Raw genomic sequence first — 23,096 nt, 5'->3', positions numbered from 1 at the left:
TCTATTTTCCTCTTCATTTTTAATCTATTTTTCATAATTTTAATTTCCTACATTTTAATGGACAATTAAGCCAAAAGTCACCTCTAAGGGTGAATTGACCATTTTGCTCCTTACCAGTTTGATCTGTTTTTCAAATAACACTAGATTGCTTCCTGAATATTGATTCAATTATTTGAGCTTGTTCTCAATTCTTTTTTGTGGTTTTCATATTTTCTTTAGCTTCGCAATTATCCCTAGGCTTGGGATGTCACAGTGTCTCACACGAAATTCGGGTAGTAACTAAGCTCGCAGTCACTTCCCGGTACAGTCACCCATCGCTATGACCTTGGCTCATTTAACCCATTATGCTTTGTTTTCTTTATTTTTGTTAGTAGTATGCCCTAGAGCATATCATTTAGTATGTATTTTGTACATGTTTTTATTAATAAAAGGCATTTCCACTTTTCCGTTTACATAATATATTTATGTGTAATAGAAAAGGTCCATTGATATTTTGTTAGAAATTCTATTCTTAAGTTGTTAAGAATATGAGTGATAGTATTTCTAGTACAAAGTATCATAAATAGGTTCACAATCTAGGATACTTCATAATAAGGACATGACTTATCCAGAAAGATTGTATTCATGTTTGTTCCCAAGTTATTTATATGAGATATAAATAAGATGGAATGGTGAGTCCCATGCATATAACAAACATGATAGGCACTTATACATGATAAGTAGGCCGAACCAGTGACACTAGACAAGCACATGGAGTTCACTCTTGTCAATGTATTGTCATAAATCATATCAGTGTATAAAATCTTTAGACCTGAGATAGCACAGTTATCTTGTATATAGGTGGTTTGAGTTTGATACTACTTTCATACTTGTACTATGTATGGGTATATGGCCATGTGTTGGCTCCTACTAGTTATATATGGAGGTAGGTGTTGATCAAGATGGAATATGTTCCTCTAAGTAAATAGAGATAAAATCCTATGTTCATTTAATTGTTCTTGATGTTTCAAGTTCCTGGCCAGGACAGATAGATTTATTTAGAAAGAGTTTCTGATGAGAAAAATCTTTTTAATCAAGAACTGGAATTAAAAGAGAACATAATATTCATAGCAAATGGAGTTTGACATAAACCATGACTCTAGCTTGAGTTGGGATTTTGTAACAGAGAGATTCTAGTGCATGGTAACATATGATTATAGGTTCATTTAAGGTAAACCTTATTACTGATTGGGTGGCCATGGCATGCTATGCTAGGTGTTAACCATGGTCTATAAGGTGCATAAAATGATTTAGAGAAATCATTTATGGTAAGAAAGAGTTCTGATGATATTAAGAGTTCATATCATGTCCCATTGCCAATTAGTGATGAGCCTCGTACGTCACACACATACACAAATAATCACCTTATTAAATATGATTTAATTAATTAATTAAAGAATTTAATTGATTAATTAAATAGGTTTGATTTGCAATTAGATTACAAAGTTCTTAGCATGACTTAAAACCAAATCTAGGTTATTGGATGTATAGTATAAGTTAAATTTATATTTAAAGTGTTTAAATATAAATTTAATTAATGAGAAATTAATTAATAAAGATTAATTAATTGATTTATATTTTATATAAATTGATTAGAAGAAGAGAAATAATTATTTCGGATTGAGAACTCAAAATTAAGTCACAGGGGCATTTTTGTCATTTCATAGGGTGACATATGGCACCATGAGATGGTGACACATGGCACCATGAGATGGTGACACATGGCATTATACATAAGCTTTCCAAATGTCTTTTAATCATGTAAGATGATTAAAATTAAGATAAAATATAGGTTTGACACTTGGCACAATGTGATTGGGTCAATTAAACCTAGAACCAATTAGAGGATGACATGTGGCAAAGGTTTTATGTGTTGGCCTACCTATATAAGTATTGTTATGAAAAGAAAAAAGACAACCAGCAGCTTATATCCTTGGTGCCACCACCCAAGAGGCTCTCCCTTCTCATCTTCTTCATCTCTCATCTATTCCAAGAGATTAGCAAATAATCTCTTGAATTAAAAATACTAGAAATTGTTTATAGTGTTTTGTTTACATCTTTAATCTCTTAAAAGGCAGAACTTGATTTTCTAAATAGTATGTCTGAGGATGTCTGAGGGACAAAATGTTGGGGATCATGTCCATAAGATGATTTGGCTGATTGAGCAGTTGGAACATCTTGATTTCAACATGGATTTCCAACTACAGATGGATTTGATCCTTTAGTCCCTTCCTGAGTCTTTTGGAAATTTTGTGACAAATTTCTATATGACTAAACAGGAATGCACCTTAGCTAGTTTACTCAACATGCTGGTTATTACCCAAAAGAATATGCCGGGTAATAAAGGAAAAGAGGTAGCTTTGATTGCATCTTCTTCTACTGGAAAGTCTAACAAGAAGACGGGCAATAAGAAAAAAAATCTCAGATTCCTGGTCCTTCCAAGAAAATAGCTAAATAGAAAGGGAAGACTAAAGTTGATGGAGGCAAAGGAAAGTGTTTCCACTGCCAGAAGGATGGGCACTGGAAAAGGAACTGGCCAGAGTATCTTGCTTCTCTGAAGGACAAGAAGGATACACCTTCGGAAGATATGTCCATATCTTGTTATTTAGATTCTGATGATACTCATTGTTCATCCACAGCTTGGGTTGTAGATATTGGTGCGAGTTCTCACATTTCTAATGATATGCAGGAACTAGCAAATAGTAGTAGCTTGCATTCTCGAGATGTTAGACTCCGAATTGGCAATGGCTCAATAGTTGAAGCATTAGCCATAGGATATAAATCTTTTTACATATTTGGACATGTTTTGTGTTTGGATAACATTTTATATGTACCTGATGCTTTTAAGAACATCATTTCTATATCTAGTTTAACTAGAAATGGCTATGAATTTCAATTCACAGATGATGTTTGCAATATTTATTTTAGAAATAAATATGTTGGTTCGGGTTATATGAATGAAGGTCTTTATTATTTAGATAATAATGACAAACACAAAATGAATGCAAGTGATCTAAATGAATGCAATGCCATGTGAAAACCAACTCAAGTTCAAAATATATATGGCAGTTAAGGTTATATCATGTTGCAGAAGATAGGATTGCAAAATTTGAGAAAATGGTGATTCTATCCTCATTGGGCTCTGAGCCTACTCCAACTTGTGAATCTTGCCTTTAGGGCAAAATGACTAGATCACCCTTTGTTGGACAAGGGCTAAGGGCTGAAAATATTTTGGAGCTAATACACAGTGATGTATGTGGTCCATTAAAGGAAATGGCTAGAGGCAGTTTTCATTATTTTATTATCTTTACTGATGACAAATCAAGGTTTGGGTATTTGTATTCGATGAAATACATACATGAATCCTTTAAAAAGTTCAAAGAATTTAAATCTGAAGTAGAAAATCAAACAGGAAAGAGTATTAAAGCTCTTCGATCATATCTTGGAGGTGAATATTTGAGTACTGAATTTGATGAATACTTGAGAGAGCATGGCATTGTTTCCCAGCTGACTCCTCCAGGAACGCCACAGTTGAATGGTGTATCCGAAAGGAGAAATCATACCCTATTAGATATGGTACGTAGTCTGATGAGCTACATTGATATGCCAATCTCCTTTTGGGGATTTGCATTAGAATCAGCTCTGTATATTCTGAATAGGATTCCATCAAAATCAGTTTCTTCCACACCTTATGAGATATGGCATGGAAGAAAACCAAGTCTTAAGCATGTTAAGATTTGGGGTTGTCCAGCTTATAGAAAAAAGCTGAACACTGATAAATTGGAAACTAGATCAGAAAGGGGTTGATTTGTTGGATATCCAAAAGATAGTTTTGGATATTATTTTTATTTGCCTACATCACAAAAGGTTATGGTGAGTAGAGATGCTACATTTCTTGAACAACAGTTTGTTCAAGAAGGAGACAAAGGAAGGCAAATAGAGTTAGAATTAGAGAATTCTGACCAACTAACAGATCAGATGGATATAGATCCATCTAGTCAACCTACATCCATTGATGAAACATCTACAACTATTCCTCGTAGAACAACCAGGGTATCTCACCCACCAGTGAGATATGGTTTCCATCATGAAGAAGAACAAGAGTTGTCTACTCATGAAGAAGTAGATCATGGAGATGATCCACTTACCTATGAAGAAGCTATATCAGATATAGACTCTTCAAAATGGATTGATGCAATGAAATCCGAAATTGATTCCATGTATAAGAATCAAGTTTGGGATCCTGTTGACCCACCTGAAGGTATTGTACCTATAGGGAACAAATGGGTTTTCAAGAAGAAAATTGGTTTTGATGGAAAGGTAGAGACCTATAAGGCAAGGCTAGTAGCGAAAGGGTTTCGCCAAAGGCAAGGAATCGACTATGAGGAGACTTTCTCACCTGTTGCCATGCTTAAATCAATTAGGATTCTATTAGCAATAGCTGAATACTATGATTATAAGATTTGGCAGATGGATGTGAAAACAGCTTTTCTCAATGGATACATTGAAGAAAACATTTTTATGGAACAACCTAGGGGTTTTGAATCCCAAGATGGTTCCAAGGTTTGCAAGCTAAAGCGACCCATTTATGGGTTGAAGCGAGCTCCAAGGAGTTGGAACATCCGTTTTGATGAAGCCATTAAATCATTTGGTTTTGTCAAAAATAAGGATGAGCCATGTGTATATAAGAAGGTTAGTGATAATGCTATCACTTTCCTTGTCTTATATGTGGATGATATACTGTTGATGGGTAATGGCGCAGGTATGTTAACAACTGTAAAGGTATAGTTGTCAAATACATTCTCCATGAAAGACTTAGGGGAGGCAACCTATATTCTTGGGATTCGCATATATAGAGATAGAGCAAAAAGAATAATTGGTTTATCCCAAAGTCTATACTTGGAAAATGTGTTAAAGAGGTTTAACATGCTTGATTCCAAGAGAGGATTGTTACCAGTGAGACATGGTATCCATCTTTCTAAAGAGATGTCTCCAAAGACACCTAAAGAAAGAGATAAAATGGGCAGAATTCCATATGCTTCGGCTATTGGAAGTTTAATGTATGCAATTTTATATACTAGGCCGGATATCGCATATGCTATTAGTTTGACTAGCAGGTATCAATCCAGTTCAGGTTTGGAACACTGGATAGCTATCAAGAATATCCTTAAGTACTTGAGAAGAACTAAGGATTTATTCTTGATCTATGGAGGTGGAGACTTACAATTGGATGCTTATACTGAATTTGATTTCCAATCAGATATTGATGATAGAAAGTCTACCTCTGGATATGTGTTTATTTGTAATGGAGGTGCAGTTAGTTGGAAGAGTTCCAAATAGAGCACGACTGCAGATTCCACTACCGACGCTAAGTATATTGTTGCATCAGATGCCGCAAAGAAAGCTGTTTGGATAAAGAAGTTTGTGACAGAACTTACAGTAGTTCCTTCCATTGAGTCAGCAGTTTCACTACACTGTGACGACAATGGAGCAGTCATACAGGCTAAGGAACCCAGGTCTCACCAAAAATCCAAGCACATAGAAAGGCGCTACCACATTATCAGAGAAATAATTGGGCGAGGCGATGTAGCCATACAGAAAATAGCATCAGCTGAAAATCCAGCTGATCCATTCACAAAGCCTATGTCACAGACTCAGCTAGATCGACATCTTGAGAAGATGGGTCTAAGATATTGTAATGAATGGCTCTATTGCTAGTGTGAGATTCTTAGTAGTATGCCCTATAGCATATCATTTAGTATGTATCTTATACATGTTTTTTTTAATAAAAGGCATTTCCACTTTTCCGTTTACATAATATATTTATGTGTAATAGAAAAGGTCCATTGATATTTTGTTAGAAATTCTATTCTTAAGTTGTTAAGAATATGAGTGACAGTATTTCTAGTACAAAGTATCATAAATATGTTCACAATCGATGATACTTCATAATAAGGACATGACTTATCCAGAAAGATTGTATTCACGTTTGTTCCCAAGTTATTTATATGAGATATAAATAAGATGGAATGGTGAGTCTCATGCCATATAAAAAACATGATAGGCACTTATACATGATAAGTAGGCCGAACCAGTGACACTTATGACAAGCACATGGAGTTTACTCTTGTCAATGTATTGTCATAAATCATATCAGTGTATAAAATCTTAAAACCTGAGATAGCACAGTTATTTTGTATATAGGTGGTTTGAGTTTGATACTGCTTTCATACTTGTACTATGTATGGGTATATGGTCATGTGTTGGCTCCTACTAGTTATATATGGAGGTAGGTATTGATCAAGATGGAATATGTTCCTCTAAGTAAATAGAGATAAAATCCTATGTTCATTTAATTGTTCTTGATGTTTCAAGTTCCTGGCTAGGACAGATATATTTATTTAGAAAGAGTTTCTGAAGAGAAAAATCTTTTTAATCAAGAGCTGAAATTAAAAGAGAACATAATATTCATAGCAAATGGAGTTTGACATAAACCATGACTCCAGCTTGAGTTGGGATTTTGTAATAGAGAGATTCTAGTGCATGGTAACATATGATTATAGGTTCATTTAAAGTAAACCTTATTACTGATTGGGTGGCCATCGCATGCTATGCTAGGTGTTAACCATGATCTATGAGGTGCATAAAATGATTGAGAGAAGTCATTTATGGTAAGAAAGAGTTCTGATGATATTAAGAGTTCATATCATGTCTCATTGCCAATTAGTGATGAGCCTCATAAGTTACACACATACACAAGTAATCACCTAATTAAATATGATTTAATTAATTAATTAAAGAGTTTAATTAATTAATTAAATAGGTTTAGTTTGCAATTAGATTGCAAAGTCCCTAGCATAACTTAAAACCAAATCTATGTTATTGGATGTACAGTGTAAGTTAAATTTATATTTAAAGTGTTTAAATATAAATTTAATTAATGAGAAATTAATTAATAAAGATTAATTTATTGATTTATATTTGAAATAAATTGCTTAGAAGAAGAGAAATAATTATTTTGGGTTGAGAACTCAAAATTAAGTCACAGGGGCATTTTGGTCATTTCATAGGGTGATATGTGGCACCATGAGATGGTGACACATGGCATTACACATAAGCTTGCCAAATGTCTTTTAATCATGTAAGATGATTAAAATTAAGATAAAATATAGGTTTGACACTTGGCACAATATGATTGGGTCAATTAAACCTAGAACCAATTAGAGGGTGACATGTGGCAAGAGTTTTATGTGTTAACCTACCTATATAAGTGTTGTTATGAAAAGAAAAAAGACAGCCAGAAGCTTATATTCTTGGTGCCGCCACCCAAGAGGCTCTCCCTTCTCATCTATTCCAAGAGATTAGCAAACAATCTCTTGAATTAAAAATACTAGATATTGTTTATAGTGTTTTGTTTACATCTTTAATCTCTTAAAAGGCAGAACTTGATTTTCTAAATAGTAGAAAAAAGCTTAGAAGCTGTTCAAGGGCTGCCATAGGTGAACTTGGTGTGGACAAGCTAGAGGGGCAACATCTAGTGTCCTGAAGACGCATCCGAAAGGCACAAATACACTGCAATGCATAAAGAGGTTAGTGTATTTGTTCTTGATCTAATCTAGGGTTCTAAAATTAATCTGATTAATTTTAAAATCTTAAATGGCAAATACAAATCCAAAAAACATATTAAAACCAAAAAACATATTAAAAGAGTTTTAATATGTTGTTTATCATTGAAATCAAATAGATAAAAATAAATCTTGCATGACGCATGTGACCCTAGGTGAAAATTTTTGAATTCAATGGTATAAACTTGTGTTTTTCATGCTTCCGCTCCTTTAATTTCCATTTGACCTTCATATAATTTCTATTAATTTTTATTTATGAATTTTCTAGGTGTCACCAATATAGTTTTAGACATTCTGACTGTCTGGGCAGACACTAGTTACCGAAACAGTAGAATGTATGGTCTGCTTAATATAGGGGTGTTACAATTCTCCCCCCTTAAATAAATTTCGTCTTGAAATTTTACCTAATATTAATCTCTGAACAACTGTGAGTGCTGCCTCCTCATATCCTCCTCGCGCTCCCAAGTAGCCACCTGGCCTGAATAATGGTTCCACAGCACCTTAACCAATGGTATTAGCTTGTTTCTTAGCTGCTTCACCTTATGTGCCAGAATCTCTATAGGTTCTTCCTCACATGTGAGGTCTGGATTCACCTTAATCTCCTCAACAGGTAGAACGTGAGATGGGTCTAATCTATACCTCCTCAACATAGATACATTGAAAGCATTATGTATCTTTTCTAACTCTGGAGGCAGTGCCAATCCATACGCGAAAGGACCCACTCCCTCCAGAACCTCATATGGTCCAATAAATCGAGGACTCGGTTTCCCCTTTCTATCAAATCTCATAATTTTCTTCCAAGGAGAAACCTTGAGGAATACCTTGTCACCCACTGCATATTCGATATCTCTCTTCTTTAGATCAACATAGGACTTCTGCCGGTCTGATGCAGCTTTGAGTTGATCTCTGATAAATTTAATCTTCTCCTCTATATGCTGAACAATCTCTGGGCTAATCAGCTTGCTTTCACCCACTTCATGTTAGTAGTATGCCCTAGAGCATATCATTTAGTATGTATCTTGTACATGTTTTATTAATAAAAGGCAATTCCACTTTTTCATTTACATAATATATTTATGTGTAATAGAAAAGGTCCATTGATATTTTGTTAGAAATTCTATTCTTAAGTTGTTAAGAATATGAGTGACAGTATTTCTAGTACAAAGTATCATAAATAGGTTCACAATCAAGGATACTTCATAATAAGGACATGACTTATCCAGAAAGATTGTGTTCACGTTTGTTCCCAAGTTATTTATATGAGATATAAATAAGATGGAATGGTGAGTCTCATGCTATATAACAAACATGATAGGCAGTTATACATGATAAGTAGGCCGAACCAGTGACGCTTATGACAAGCACATGGAGTTTACTCCTGTCAATGTATTGTCATAAATCATATCAGTGTATAAAATCTTTAGACCTGAGATAGCACAGTTATCTTTTATATAGGTGGTTTGAGTTTGATACTGCTTTCATACTTGTACTATGTATGGGTATATGGGCATGTGTTGGCTCTTACTAGTTATATATGGAGTTAGGTGTTGATCAAGATGGACTATGTTCCTCTAAGTAAATAGAGATAAAATCCTATGTTCATTTAATTGTTCTTGATATTTCAAGTTCCTGGCCAGGACAGATAGATTTATTCAGAAAGAGTTTCTGATGAGAAAATCTTTTTAATCAAGAACTGGAATTAAAAGAGAACATAATATTCATAGCAAATGGGGTTTGACATAAATCATGACTCCAGCTTGAGTTGGGATTTTGTAGCAGAGAGATTCTAGTGCAGGGTAACATATGATTATAGGTTCATTTAAGGTAAACCTTATTACTAATTGGGTAGCCATGGCATGCTATGCTAGGTATTAACCATGGTCTATGAGGTGCAGAAAATGATTTAGAGAAATCATTTATGGTGAGAAAGAGTTCTGATGATATTAAGAGTTGATATCATGTCTCATTGCCAATTAGTGATGAGTTTAGTAAGTCACACACATACACAAGTTATCACCTAATTAAATATGATTTAATTAATTAATTAAAGAGTTTAATTGATTAATTAAATGGGTTTGGTTTGCAATTAGATTGCAAAGTCCCTAGCATGACTTGAAACCAAATCTAGGTTATTGGATGTACAGTATAAGTTAAATTTATATTTAAAGTGTTTAAATATGAATTAATAGAGATTAATTAATTAATTTTTATTTGATATAAATTGATTAGAAGAAGAGAAATAATTATTTTGGATTGAGAACTCAAAATTAAGACATAGGGGCATTTTGGTCATTTCACAGGGTGACATGTGGCACCATGAGATGGTGACACATGACATTACACATAAGCTTGCCAAATGTCTTTTAATCATGCAAGATGATTAAAATTAATATTAAATATAGGTTTAACACTTGGCACAATGTGATTGGGTCAATTAAACCTAGAACCAATCAGAGGGTGACATGTGGCAAGGGTTTAATGTGTTAACCTAGCTATAAAAGTGTTGTTATGAAGAGAAAAAATACAACTAGCAGGTCCTCATCCTTGGTGCTGCCACCCAAGAGTCTCCCATCTCTTTCTCTTCATCTCTCATCTATTCCAAGAGATTAGTAAACAATCTCTTGAATTAAAAATACTAGAAATTGTTTCTAATGTCCTGTTTACATCTTTAATCTCTTAAAAGGCAGAACTTGATTTTCTAAATAATAGAAAAAGCTTTAGAAGCTGTTCAAGGGCTACCATAGGTGTTCTTGGTGTGGACAAGCTAGAGGGACAACATCTGGTGTCCTGAAGATGCATCTGAAAGGCACAAATACACTGCAGTGCATCAAGAGGTTAGTGTGTTTATTTTTTATTTAATCTAGGGTTCTAAAATTAATCTGATTAATTTTAAAATCTTAAATGGAAAATACATATCCAAAAACATATTAAAAGAGTTTTAATATATTGTTTATCATTAAAATCAAATAGATAAAAATAAATCTTGCATTATGCATGTGACCCTAGGTGAAAATTTTTGAACTCAATAGTATAAACTTGTATTTTTCATGCTTCCGCTCCTTCAATTTGGTATCAAAGCCACTATATTTGCTATTTAGATTGTTGATTATATGATTTAATTGTGTTGTTTGATGATGAGATGATTTATCCATTGCTGGTTGCAATGGATGTGTGGCGGTATGCAAGAGAACACCTTCATGGTGCGCAAGTTTTGTGGCTTCATGGGTGGCTCAAGGATTAGCTTTTTAATTTGCAATTGTTGTATGATCTAAAAGCTCATCCTATGTCTAATTAAATTGTTTAATTAGAATTTAAATCACACAATTAAATTTTGATTCAAATTAGAATTTTAAAAATTGTTTGAATGTGATTCAAATCTGAATTTTAAAAGTTATTTGAATGTGATTCAAATATGAATTTTTAAAGTTGTTTGAATCATATTTAAATTTGATTTTTTAAATTTGTTTGAATAATATTTAGATCTGAATTTTAAAAATTATTTGAATGTGATTCAAATATGATTTTTTAAAAGTTGTTTGAATGTAATTCAAATCTGAATTTTTAAGGTTATTTGAATGTGATTCAAATCTGAATTTTTAAATTTGTTTGAATGAGATTCAAATCTGAATTTTTAAATTTATTTGAATCATATTCAAATCTGGATTTTTAAGTTGAATATGAGATATTCAATTTAATTTAAGTATGTATGTTTTATTTAATTGTTAAATAGTGACATGCATGATGGATGATCATGGACTATAAAAGACCAATGTGATTGGATTTATTTCTTTTATGTTTCTTTGGGATTGTAAATTAATTAATTTATTTTAATTTATTTTGAGCATGTATTGTTAAGCTTGTAATAATTTTTGGGTTGTAATTTCATTTATTTAAGTTCTTGTAAATTTGCCTTGGTATGCCAAGGATTACTATGTAATTGGATTGCAAGAAGTTCAAGGAGGTCAAGAGCATTGGTAAGACCAGTGGGAGGAATTCAAGATCAAGTGTTGATTATGTACTCCTTCAGCAACCCTTGTAAAATGAATGAATGAAATGCACCTAGGAATGCCCTGATTCAATTCTTGGTGGCTCAGAATTGAATCCCTTAGAAAGTCCATGATCATACCATATTTACTGCTTATCCATGAATGCATGAGATGTATGGGAATGTATGCAATTATATGATATATGCATGCTAAATGGATAATGTTCAAAGTGAGACCTTAATAGTAATTAGGATGACCATAAAAATCTTCCAAACAAATGATTGAGTTGAAAATGCTATAATTAAAGTAATTATAACATGGGCCCTCCATTGAGGCAATTATTTTAAGAAATTTTAAATAATTGCATAAGATGCAATTAATTTAAGAGATTTTCTTAAGAATAATTATTAAGCATGAGATGTTGTAAATATGTAAATGGTTTGGTGCCCAATATTGGATGTACCTGAGGACATTAAAATTATTTGCATAATTACTGGCTTAATGGGATCAACTTAACTAATGCAAGATAAGTCAATAATGGATGTACATGAGATTTTGAGCATTAGGGGCTAGGTAAAGGATTGAACCTCACATGAGATGTGATAGGCAAGGAGTTGCTCACTTATAGTTTATTGTAATTCTAATAATGGATGTACCTAAGGATGATCAATAGAATTATAAGAATTCAATCACCCACTAGAAATCCATCCAACTAGGATTTCCGTTTTCTACTTTGGAAGTGCAGGATTCACTAAGTTAGTGGGAGGACCAATTTGATTAAAAGGCCATAATCATTTTGGTTAATTACTTGATATATTTACTAATTAATCTGGCTATTTTCTACAGGTAATTTTTTGATAATAATGAGCACAAAACAACCACCACCATCCAATATCCTTGCAAGCATACTTGATCGCAATAGGTTGACAGGACCTAATCTCTCTGATTGGCTAAGAAATTTGAAACTTGTTCTGAACCTTCAACATATAGGATATGTTCTAGATTCAAATGTTCCTGGTCCCTTACCTCCAAATGCCACTCCAGACGAACATGAAACTTTGGACAAGTGGAAGGAGCATGATATGAGAGCTAAGTGTTACATGCTTGCTTCCATGAGTAATGAGTTATAGAAGCAGCATGAGAATATGCAGAGTGTGAGTGATATCCTCCTTCACCTACAAGAGTTGCATGGTGAGCACAGCAGGAATGCTAGGTATGAGATATTTAGTCAGCTGTTCCGCATGAAGATGTCTGAGGGACAGAATGTTGGGGATCATGTCCACAAAATGATTCGGTTGATTGAGCAGCTGGAACATCTTGACTTCAACATGGATTTCCAACTATAGATAGATTTGATCCTTTAGTCCCTTCCTGAGTCTTTTGGGAATTTTGTGACAAATTTCCATACGACTAAATAGGAATGCACCTTAGCTGATTTACTCAACATGCTGGTTATTGCCTAAAAGAATATGCTGGGCAATAAAGGAAAAGATGTTGCTTTGATTACATCTTCTTTTGCTGGAAAGTCACAGAAGAAGGGCAATAAGAAAAAGAAACCTCAGATTCCTGGTCCTTCTAAGAAAATAGCTAAACAGAAAGGGAAGACTAAAGCTGATGGAGGCAAAGGAAAGTGTTTCCACTGCCAGAAGGATATGTACTGGAAAAGGAACTGCCCAGAGTATCTTGCTTCTCTGAAGGACAAGACAGATACACCTTTGGAAGGTATGTCCATATCTTGTTATTTAGATTCTGATGATACTCATAGTTCATCTACAACTTGAGTTTTAGATACTGGTGCCAGTTCTCAAATTTCTAATGATATGCAGGAACTAGCAAAAAGTAGCAGCTTGTGTTCTCAAGATGTTAGAGTCCAGATTGGCAATGGCTTAACTGTTGAAGCTTTAGCCATAGGATCTAAATCTTTTTACATGTTTGGACATGTTTTGTGTTTGGATAATATTTTATATGTACCTGATGCTTTTATGAACATCATTTCTATATCTAGTTTGACTAGAAATGGCTATGAATTTCAATTCACAGATGATGTTTGCAATATTTATTTTGGAAATAAATATGTTGGTTCGGGTTATATGAATGAAGGCCTTTATTAGTTGGATAATAATGACAAACACAATATGAATGCAAGTGATCTAAATGAATGCAATGCCATGGTGAAAACCAACTCAAGTTCAAAATATATTTGGCACTTAAGGTTATGTCATGTTGCAGAAGATAGGATTGCAAAATTGGAGAAAATAGGGATTCTATCCTCATTGGGCTCTGAGCCTACTCTAACTTGTGAATCTTGCCTTCAGGGCAAAATGACTAGATCACCCTTTGTTGGACAAGGGCTAAGGGCTGAAAATATTTTGGAGCTAATACATAGTGATGTATGTGGTGCATTTAAAGAAATGGCTAGAGGTGGCTTTCATTATTTTATTACCTTTACTGATTATAAATCAAGGTTTGGGTATTTGTATTTGATGAAATACAGACATGAATCTTTTGAAAAGTTTAAAGAATTTAAATCTGAAGTAGAAAATCAAACAGGAAAGAGTATTAAAGCTCTTCGATCAGATCGTGGAGGTGAATATTTGAGTACTAAATTTGATGAATACTTGAGAGAGCACGGCATTGTTTCCCAGCTGACTCCTCCAGGAATGCCACTGTTGAATGGTGTATCTGAAAGGAGAAATCGTACCCTATTGGATATGGTACATAGTATGATGAGCTATACTGATATGCCAATCTCTTTTTGGGGATTTGCATTAGAATCAGCTTTGTATATTCTGAATAAGATTTCATCAAAATCAGTTTCTTGCACACCTTATGAGATATGGCATGGAAGAAAACCAAGTCTTAAGCATGTTAATATTTGGGGTTGTCCAGCTTATGTCAAAAAGCTGAACACTGATAAATTGGAAACCAGATCAGAAAAAGGTCGATTTGTTGGATATCCAAAAGATAGTTTTGGATATTATTTTAATTTGCCTACTTCACAAAAGGTTGTAATAAGTAGAGATGCCACATTTCTTGAACAACAATTTGTTCAAGAAGGAGGCAAAGGAAGGCAAATAGAGTTAGAATTGGAGAATTCTGACCAACCAACAGATTAGATGGATATAGATCCATCTAGTCAACCTACACCCATTAATGAAACATCTACAGCTGTTCCTCGTAGAACAACCAGGGTATCTCACCCGCTAGTGAGATATGGTTTCCTTCATGAAGAAGAACAAGAGTTGTCTACTCGTGAAGAAGTAGATCATGGAGATGATCCACTTACCTATGAAAAAGCTATATCAGATATAGACTCTTCAAAATGGATTGATGCTATGAAATCTGAGATTGATTGTCACACCTCACTCATCTGTAAGGCACGACATGATCCCATAGAATACCTAATGAACTACTGAACTTCACCTACCGATAACTCATTAAGTATCCTACAAGGGATTTTAAAACCATTTTCTTACATTTTGGAAGTGGTGAGTGTTTTGGTAGGAATTAAAATCATGTATTCAAAGTTTAAAACTAGTAAAAATTTTTGTCAATTTTTATTTTTTCACAAATTTTATAAAAATTTTGGCAGAGTGCCACCTGTATTTAAAAAAAAAATAGTTCTTCAAATACCTGAGAAAAACACTTCCAATAAAATTTTCCACAACTCTCAACTTCCAATTAATTTCAATTCTCAAATCAAACCACTTCAAAGTAATTCCATAATTTAATCCAAATTTGTCATCTCAAAATATTTCATCATTTCATTCAACAAAGCTAATTTACATTCACAAGTTTAATTTACAGATATAAAATATAGAAATAATATTATTACAATTTATTATACAACTGCTCAACTTTACATTGATACATAAAACATTACAATATTTACATCAATTAATTACAAGGGTATAAATAAATACCCGTACAAAAAGGATCAGTGAAGTCCTCAACATCAGTAGCAGCTCACTCTGCTGCTTTCTCCTTGCTCTTATCTGCGACAGCAAAATAAGCTATTGCTGAGTATAAAAATACTCAGTGGTGCACAATAAAGAATTTGAAATACATTACATAAATCATTCACTGACAAAACACAATTTAAATGCTGCACAATTACATATCACAAATTATCAAAGCTCATTATAGAAAAATTTTGAGTCAAATAATTTAATAAACACAGTGTTGCCAATTCATACACAACTTAAGCCATGACATAAAATTTTTTATCAATGCCGTGTTGTACACCACGATAAAGCAATCTACAACCTCACTAATCGAAATCAATGAGGGAGTTGGCTAGCTAGCTAAAGAGTACTCATCTGATCTACAACATCAACTGGTAAACCAGAGAGGGAGGAAAATAATCGATCTCAACTCCATAAATGGAGGAGGAATAATAAGGCACTGTCATGCTAAGTGTGAATAAAAAATCCACTTCAAACATTTTATTCAAATATTGCATACAAAAATCAAATCAATTTCCAAAGTTACAATCTCATCACAAAGTGGCAACACAAAAGTTCTTAAACTCATATTGCGTACTAAATCAATTTTTCAAGGATAAAATGCTGAAATAGAATTTATTGTGCACAAACCTGACGTGAGTTGCCTCTAGGCCTTGACTCTGTCTCTCAAACTTTCTGAGCCTTTTTCAGCTGAAACACACAGTTTCACAGTGTTTCAGTACTATAACTTAGCATAAATCCAAAAATAAATTCAAATTCACTTTTATCTTACTTATATATGCTAAATTTGACGTTCTTTAAAATTTGTGTTTCGGGGTTACTATTCACTACAGTATTCAAGTCAATTTGTTGACTTTCTAAGGCTTAATAGGTATGAGAATTCCAACTTCACCCACATACCACATTTTGGTCACTAAATTTGTTGGTTTTGGTTGTTTTCTTAAAACTTAGGTCTTTTAGGCAAAATTGTAATTTTTCAGTTTTGGTGTCTTATGTTGCACTGTTCCATTGGTTAATTTGCTGTTAGAATTTGGCAAAATGTTCTTCATAGAAAATATTCCCCATTGTCTTAACTTTATTCTCCTCTTTGAATCACTCCAATTGGAGTTTTGTAGCTCAAGTTATAGCCATTTGAATCATAGCTGCCGGATTGGACTTAACCCAGATTTCTGGGCACCAAACTGGTTCTGGCAGTTTTAGGTCACCAACTTAGGGTGGCTAAATGGCTTGGTTAAGGGCATAATTTGGGTTTGTGTTCTTCATGAAAGTTTTAGGTCCATATCTCAGCTGTCCAATGGAAAAATTTCAGGTCATTTAAACCTGCCTAGCCCAAGTTATGGCCAAATAAACAAATACTGTTCATTTGGTCATTTTTGTACAGGTCAGACTGCATAAATTCGGATTTAGTCAATTTGTTCACTAGGCTATGGTCATTTTTTGGGCATGATTCCTAAATGAAAAATGTTCCATTTTGTGTCTATTTTCATTCCCAATTGGTCTTATACCAATTGGACTTGTAAATTTTCAGTTTTGGTCCCTCAAAGGAACCTTGGTCCTGCTGCCTGTAGCATGGCCATTTTCAATCCGAATTCACTCTCACTTCCAACACTTCCAACACATCTCAATTGGTCACAAATGACCATTTTTCATCTCAAACAAGGTCAATTACACCATTTGACCAATTCTCACATTTTTTTCTTCCAAACCCTAGGTGCCAAAACCCTAACTACACTAATTGTTACATTTAACTAAATCAAAGCCTACCTACATCATTTCTCAACTCAATTAAGCTTCCATACACTTTTAATTCCATCAAATTCATGCATTACCATGGCAAACCCTAGCTGACTGAAATCTCTACCTAGGCCTCCAATACTTGTTTTCATTTCATTTTAATCGTATTTCTAAGTTAATGCAACTCTAAACACAATAATTAAACAAAAAAAAAAAAAATTGAAGTTTGAATTACTAACCTTATGCAGAATTTTCTCTCCCTTCAAATCTCTTCCTTTCTTTTTTTCTTTCTTCTTCAAGCTTCTTTTCTAGTTGAGATAGCAAGTTTTCTTAAGGTTTAGGGTTAAACTTATGGGGCAAAACTAAGTTTTTCAAGCTTTATAAGCATGTTAATGGTGGAACAATGGAGAAAGAGAGAGGTAGGAAGAGATGGACGTTTTTTAAATTTGAAGAAGAATGAATTTTTTTTTTCTTTTCTTTTATTAATTTATCCCTTAGGAAGACCAAAAAATCAAATTAAATAAATTTTTAATTATAGTATTTATGGCATCATGCATGATGTCATGCATGATGTCATCCCTTTTCACTTTTTCAATTTTCTTTTTTTTTTCTATTTATTTTTCTATTAGTTCTTTAATTTAATTTCTGATTCCAAAATTTTCTTTTCTCTAATTTTATTTGACAGTTAGGTCAGGAGTCAGCTCTCGAGGTCAATTGACTAAATTGCCCCTCGCCGGTTCGACCCGGTTTGCAAATAATTCAATATTTCTTCCGGCTCCTGACCTAATTATTTGACTGACTTAACAATTTTTTTTTGTGATTTTCTCTTTTTTATTGTGTTCGTAATGATCCTAAGGATCGCGGCGTCACATTTTACTGTTCGAAATTTGAGCTTAAATCGACTTCGCAGTCCTTCCCGAGAAGGTCACCCATCACTGTGACTTTCGGGTCGTTTAACTTCTTATGTTCTGTTTTTCTTATTTGTACTTAACTAATTGGCAATTACTAATTATTTGTGTTCAGGGCTTATCTAGTTGTCTTAAGTACGGTTCTAATCCCCTTAATTTTCTGGATCGACATCGATCACCAAAATAGTGAAATATACCAGGCTACACAAATAGGGGCGTTACATTGATTCCATGTATAAGAATCAAGTTTGGGATCTTGTTGACTCACCTGAAGGTATTGTACCTATAGGGAACAAATGGGTTTTCAAGAAGAAAATTGGTTCTGATGGAAAGGTAGAGACCTATAAGGCAAGGCTAGTAGCGAAAGGGTTTCGCCAAAGGCAAGAAATCGACTATGAGGAGACTTTCTCGCCTGTTGCCATGCTTAAATCAATTAGGATTCTATTAGCAGTAGCTGAATACTATGATTATGAGATTTGGCAGATGGATGTCAAAACAGCTTTTCTCAATGGATATATTAAAAAAAACATTTTCATGGAACAACCTAGGGGTTTTGAATCCTAAGATGGTTCCAAGGTATGCAAGCTAAAGCGTTCCATTTATGGGTTGAAGCAAGCTTCGAGGAGTTGGAACATCCGTTTTGATGAAGCCATTAAATCCTTTGGTTTTATAAAAAATGAGGATGAGCCATGTGTATATAAGAAGGTTAGTGACAGTGCTATCACTTTCCTTGTCTTATATGTGGATGACATACTGTTGATGGGTAATGACACAGGTATGTTGACAACTGTAAAGGTATGGTTGTCAAATACATTCTCCATGAAAGACTTAGGGGAGGCAACCTATATTCTTGGGATTCGCATCTATAGAGATAGAGCGAAAAGAATAATTGGTTTATCCCAAAGTCTATACTTGGAAAAGGTGTTAAAGAGGTTTAACATGCTTGATTCCAAGAGAGGATTGTTACCTGTGAGACATGGTATCCATCTTTCTAAAGAGATGTCTCCAAAGACACCTGAAGAAAGAGATAAGATGGCTAGGATTCCATATGCTTTGGCTATTGGAAGTTTAATGTATGCAATGTTCTGTACTAGGCCGAATATCACATATGCTATTAGTTTGACTAGCAGGTATCAATCCAATCCAGGTTTGGAACACTGGATAGCTGTCAAGAATATCCTTAAGTACTTGAGAAGAACTAAGGATTTATTCTTGATCTATGGAGGTGGAGACTAGCAATTGGATGGTTATACTGATTCTAATTTCCAATCAGATATCGATGATAGAAAGTCTACCTCTAGATATGTGTTCATTTGTAATGGAGGTGCAGTCAGTTGGAAGAGTTCCAAACAGAGTACGACTGCAGATTTCACTACAGAGGCTGAGTATATTGATGCATCAGATTTGCAAAGGAAGCTATTTGGATAAAGAAGTTCATGACAGAACTTGCAGTAGTTCCTTCCATTGAGTCAGCAGTTCCATTACACTGTGACAACAATGGAGTGTTCATACAGACTAAGGAACCCAGGTCTCACCAAAAATCCAAACACATAGAAAGGCGCTACCACATTATCAGAGAAATAGTTAGGCGAGGCGATGTAGCCATGCAGAAAATAGCATCAGCTGAAAATCCAACTGATCCATTCACAAAGCCTATGTCACAGACTCAGCTAGACCGACATCTTGAGAAGATGGGTCTAAGATATTGTAATGAATGGCTCTAGTGCTAGTGGGAGATTGTTAGTAGTAAGCCCTAGAGCATATCATTTAGTATGTATCTTGTACATGTTTTATTAATAAAAGGCATTTTAACTTTTTCATTTACATAATATATTTATGTGTAATAGAAAAGGTCCATTGATATTTTGTTAGAAATTCTATTCTTAAGTTATTAAGAATATGAGTGACAGTATTTCTAGCACAAAGTATCATAAATAGGTTCATAATCGAGGATACTTCATAATAAGGACATGACTTATCCAAAAAGATTGTATTCATATTTGTTCCCAAGTTATTTATATGAGATATAAATAAGATGGAATGGTGAGTCTCATGCCATATGACAAACATGATAGGCACTTATAAATGATAAGTAGGCAGAACCAGTGACACTTATGACAAGCACATGGAGTTTACTCTTGTCAATGTATTATCATAAATCATATCAGTGCATATAATCTTTAGACCTGAGATAGCACAGATATCGTGTACATAGGTGGTTTGAGTTTGATACTGCTTTCATACTTGTACTATGTATGGGTATATGGGCATGTGTTGGCTTCTACTAGTTATATATGGAGGTAGGCGTTGATCAAGATGGAATCTGTTCCTCTAAGTAAATAGAGATAAAATCCTATATTCATTTAATTTTTCTTGATGTTTCAAGTTCCTGGCCAGGACAGATAGATTTATTCAGAAAAAATTTTTGATGAGAAAATCTTTTTAATCAAGAACTGGAATTAAAAGAGAACATAATATTCATAGCAAATGGGGTTTGACATAAACCATGACTCCAGCTTGATTTGGGATTTTATAGCAAGGAGATTCTAGTGCATGGTAACATATGATTATAGGTTCATTTAAGGTAAACCTTATTACTAATTGGGTGGCCATGGCATGCTATGCTAGGTGTTAACCATGGTCTATGAGGTGCATAAAATGATTTGGAGAAATCATTTATGTTAAGAAAGAGTTTTGATGGCATTAAGAGTTGATATCATGTCTCCTTGCCAATTAGTGATGAGCCTAATAAGTCACACACATACACAAGTTATCACCTAATTAAATATGATTTAATTAATTAATTAAAGAGTTTAATTGATTAATTAAATGGGTTTGGTTTGCAATTAGATTGCAAAGTCCCTAGCATGACTTGAAACCAAATATAGGTTATTGGATGTATAGTATAAGTTAAATTTATATTTAAAAGTGTTTAAATATTAATTTAATTAACGAGAAATTAATTAATAGAGATTAATTAATTAATTTATATTTGATATAAATTGATTAGAAGAAGAGAAATAATTATTTTGGGTTGAAAACTCAAAATTAAAACACAGGGGCATTTTGGTCATTTCATAAGGTGACATGTGGCACTATGAGATGGTGACACATGGAATTACACATAAGCTTGCCAAATGTCTTTTAATCATGTAAGATGATTAAAATTAAGATTAAATATAGGTTTGACACTTGGCACAATGTGATTGAGTCAATTAAACCTAGAACCAATTAGAGGGTGACATGTGGCAAGGGTTTAATGTGTTAACCTAGCTATAATAGTGTTATTATGAAGAGAAAAAATACAATCAGCAGCTCCTCATCCTTGGTGCTGCCACCCAAGAGTCTCCCTTCTGTTTCTCTTCATCTCTCATCTATTCCAAGAGATTAGCAAACAATCTCTTGAATTAAAAATACTAGAAATTGTTTTTAGTATCCTGTTTACATCTTTAATCTCTTAAAAGGCAGAACTTGATTTTCTAAATAATAGAAAAAGCTTTAGAAGCTGTTCAAGGGCTGCCATAGGTGTTCTTGGTGTGGACAAGCTAGAGGGACAACATTTGGTGTCCTGAAGACGCATTTGAAAGGCACAAATACACTGCAGTGCATCAAGAGGTTAGTGTGTTTGTTTTTTATTTAATCTAGCGTTCTAAAATTAATCTGATTAATTTTAAAATCTTAAATGGCAAATATAGATCCAAAAACATATTAAAAGAGTTTTAATATGTTGTTTATCATTGAAATCAAATAGATAAAAATAAATCTTGCATGATGCATGTGACCCTAGGTTAAAATTTTTGAATTCAATGGTATAAACTTGTGTTTTTCACGCTTTCTCTCCTTCACTTCATCCCAACACAGAGGAGTTCTGCACTTCCTACCATACAAGGCTTCATATGGAGACATCCCAATGCTTGATTGGTAGCTGTTGTTGTAAGCAAACTCAATCAAAGGCAAGTGTCTATCCCAATTACCTTCAAACTTAATCACGCAATCCCGTAGCATATCCTCCAATATCTGAATCACCCTTTTAGATTGGCCGTATATCTATGGATGGAATGTCGTACTGAAGTTCAATCTAGTTCCTATAGCTCTTTGCAAACTACCCCAGAATCTAAAAGTGAATCTTGGATCTCTGTCTGATATAATCGATATTGTAACACCCCTATGTTCGGTAGTGCGTTCTACTGTTCCGGTGACCAGTGTTATCCAGACAGCTAGGATGCCTAGAACTACACTTCGTTATGAGTGAAGAGACATAAAATAATGAAATACAAGAAGAGAAAATACAAGAAAAACAAAGGAAAAATAATAGCAAAGAAATGTAACCAAGTTAAGCGAGCCGAGAACCCTAGTGATGGGTGACTGCACCGGGAAGTCACGGCGTGGACCGTTGACTAGCTCCCGGATGCGGGAACCCCGAAAATATTTATAGGACTTAAAGAGACATCAATTGAAGTATAAATACCATTAAAAATATCAAAGAAAAATTAATTAATTAGTACAAAGAAAAGTGAGAAATCGAAAAACGGACAAAACCCGGTATTACCGAAAAATCGGGAATGCAACCCGAACAGGGGCATTGTGGTCGTTTGACATCCCGAATTGTCTTTTGACCTAAATGTCCATTAAAAATAAATAATATTACACGTAGAAAATAAAATGAAAAATTAGTTTGGTGGTACCTAATGCAAATAGCCAAAAGTGGAGTGAAAATTGTGTAATTAGCACATTAAACTTATTATATGATTTAAATTGTGTAAGTGGACCACTAAGGAATAAATTAAAAGCTAATTGGGCAGGTGTATGTCCATTACACATTCTGCAACTCCATCTTCT

Source organism: Hevea brasiliensis, chromosome 16 (genome assembly GCF_030052815.1).
Source record: "Hevea brasiliensis isolate MT/VB/25A 57/8 chromosome 16, ASM3005281v1, whole genome shotgun sequence".
NCBI classification, from domain to species: Eukaryota; Viridiplantae; Streptophyta; class Magnoliopsida; order Malpighiales; family Euphorbiaceae; genus Hevea; species Hevea brasiliensis.
The sequence above is the reverse complement of the archived record's forward strand: the minus strand, read 5'-3'. Positions refer to the sequence as shown.